Source organism: Myotis lucifugus, unplaced genomic scaffold (assembly GCF_000147115.1).
Source record: "Myotis lucifugus unplaced genomic scaffold, Myoluc2.0 scaffold_1, whole genome shotgun sequence".
Taxonomy (NCBI): Eukaryota; Metazoa; Chordata; class Mammalia; order Chiroptera; family Vespertilionidae; genus Myotis; species Myotis lucifugus.
Genome location: NW_005871049.1, coordinates 26,717,639 through 26,720,799, shown reverse-complemented (window position 1 = coordinate 26,720,799; position 3,161 = coordinate 26,717,639). Strand labels below are relative to the sequence as shown.

Here is a 3,161-nt window from a genome sequence, read left to right as displayed (position 1 = left end):
GGGTTTGTTTTTTGGTAGTAAGAACATTTAACATGAGATTTACTTAGCATTATTTATTTATTTATTTATTTATTTATTTATTTATTTTTACTGGATACAGTAAACATTAATGATGGTGCATAACAAGGTAGGGCTCCCTAAGCCCCTCCCCTTCTTCAGGGGATCTGGGGTGGAAACTGTGGAGGTCAGGAGATTCTCAGTGTGTTGGGGTTGATTTGGGGCAAGGGCTCTCCAGCATCTGAGGAGAGTCCTTTTTCATCCTCTTGCTGGGGCTGGTGGTCCAGGGGGCTCTTACTCCTTGGAGGCCATGTGGACCATAAGGTCCACCACCCTGATGCTGTAGCCAAATTCATTGTCATACCAGGAAATGAGCTCGACAAAGTGGTCATTGAGGGTGATGCCAGACCCAGCATTGAAGGTGGAGAAGAGGGTGTCACTGTTAAAGTCGCAGGAGACAACCTGGTCCTCAGTATAGCCCAGGATGCCCTTGAGGGGGCCCTCTGATGCCTGCTTCACTACCTTCTTGGTGTCATCATATTTGGCAGCTTTCTCCAGGTGGCAGGTAAGATCTACAACCCACCCAATGGGGACACAGAAGGCCATGCCAGTGAGCTTCTCATTCAGCTCAGGGATGACTTTGCCAACAACCTTGGCAGTGCCAGTCGAAGCAGGGAGGATGTTCTTGGAAGCCCCTCAGCCATCACACGACAGCTTCCCAGAGGGGCCATCCATGGTCTTCTGGGTGGCCATGATGGCATGGACGGTGGTCATGAGTCCCTCCATGATGCCAAAGTTGTCATGGATGACCTTGGCCAGGGGGCAAAGCAGTTGGTGGTACAGGAGGCATTGCTGACAATCTTGAGGGAGTTGTCATACTTGTCATGGTTCACACCCATCACACACATAGAGGCATTTACAGAAGGCACAGAGATGATGACCATCTTGTTCCACCCATCAAGTGAGCCCCAGTCTTATCCATAGTAGTGAGGATGCCATTTGATGTTGGTGGGATCTCACTCCTGGATGATGGAGACGGACTCTTCACTGATGACAAGCTTCCCATTCTCAGCCTTGACTGTGCCTTTGAACTTGCCATGAGTAGAATCATACTGGAACATGTAGACCATGTAGTTGAGGTCAATGGAGGGGTCATTGATAGTGATATTATCTGCTTTGCCAGAGTTAAAAGCAGCTCTGGTGACCAGCAGCCAATACTGCCAAATCCATTCACTCCGATCTTCACCATTGTGTCTCAGAGTTGCGGCTGGCTCTTCGCAAGAAGATGTCGCTGGCTGTCTACTAGGAGAAGCAGAGAGTAATAAAAAGTTTTAAGTGCACAATACAGTATTGTTAACTATAGGCACTATGTTGTACATCAGAGCTCTAAAACTTAAGCATTTGTGTAACTGAAACATTATACCCATTGAAAACAACTCCCCATTTCCCTCTTTCTCCAGTTCCTGATAATCACCATTTCATTCTCTGATTAATGATCTTTGATTAGTTTATATCTCATATAAGTGAAATCATGCCATGTTTGTCCTTTCCCACCATCATTTTAAAATCATTTCTATTTTCAATTACAGGTGACATACATTATTATATTAGTTTTTAGATATTACAGTGATTAGATATTATATAACTTACTAAGTGATGATCCTGATAAATCTCACACCCATCTGACACTGTACATAATTATTAGAATATTATTGACTATATTCACTATGCTGTACTTTACATCCCCATGACTATTCTGTAACAGCCAGTTTGTACTTTTTATTCCCTTCACCTTTTTAATCCATCCTTCAATCCACGTCCCATCTTTTCTGACTGACTTATTTCACTTAGTCAAATGGCCTCGAGTTTCATCCATGTTGCTGCATATGGATGAATAATATTCATATATATATATATATATATATATATATATATATATATGAATCCCACTTGGCTGTGGTGTATGATCCTTTTAACATGCTGTTTGGTTTAGTCTGCTAGTACTTTGTTGAGGATTTTTGCATCTATATTCATCATGGATATTGGCCTGGAGTTTTCTTGTGGTATCTTTGTCTAACTTTGGTATCAGGGTAATACTGGCCTCATATAATGAGTTTGGTAGTGTTCCCTCCTCTTCCATTTTTTTGGAAGAGTTTGAGAAGTATTGGTTTACTTCTTCTTTAAATGTTTACCAGTGAAGCTATCTGGTCCTTGGCTTATCTCTGATGGAAGGTTTTTGATTATTGATCCAATCTCACTACTCATTACTGATCTGTTCACGCTTTCTGTTTCCTCATATTTTGGTCTTGGTAGGTTGTATGTTTCTAGTAATTTGTGCATTCCTTCTAGGTTATCGACTTTGTTGGCATATAATTGTTGGTAGTATTCTTTTATCATCCTTTTTATTTCATATTATCAGTTGTAATGTCTCCTAGGCATTATGCCAAGTGTTCCCCAATACAATTATAAAAGAAGATCTTATCTGATTGGTATTATAATGTGTGAATCTATTCCTTAAGGTAGTTGGTAACATGACCCACTGGAACTCTGGGAGTCAGAGCTTCTCAGAAACATCAGTGCTTGCTCACTACCAACCAGGGGCAAACTGCAGCAATCCCCCAAAACTTTCAAATGAGGAAACTCATTTGAAAATTTAATTATTTCCAAAAGCTCATGTTCAAATACTTGAGCAATTAGTTTATAAACCCAAGTGGGGAACAAATTATAGTGCAGGATAATCAATAGTTAAGAGCCTAAAGCTTAGTGTCCATCTACCTGGATTTGAAACCTGGTTCAACCAATTACTGGCCTCTGACTATCAATTAACTACTGTAAGAAATGGGTTTTCCAGAAGCAGACATTGAGAAGTTAGGTGAGCAGGATATTTAGGGATCAACATATGTGACAGGAAGGGGAAGCAAGCAAAATTGGGAGAGGGAGAAATCAAATTCATGCAGGTTCCCCTCCCACTGGGAAATTCTGGAGCATATACCTGGTCAGAGCTTTCGCCTGGTGGGATCAGGCCTTTACACCCTTCTGTGATTACTTGATATGGGCCCCCCGGAAGGATGTGTCTTTGGGTAAGTTGGTTCTTTGCAGCTGAAGAAAACCCTGAAGTTGCTGACAGCTGGAGGAACAACTCCTTCCTTGAAGAAGGATCTTAG

The 3,161-nt window shown here is 41.6% G+C and overlaps 1 pseudogene; it reads right to left on the bottom strand.

Annotated features, from left to right (window-relative positions):
• Nucleotides 1-271: 271 nt before the first annotated feature.
• LOC102436095 lies at nt 272-1,246 on the bottom strand (annotated as a pseudogene).
• Between the last annotated feature and the right edge of the window lie 1,915 nt (nt 1,247-3,161).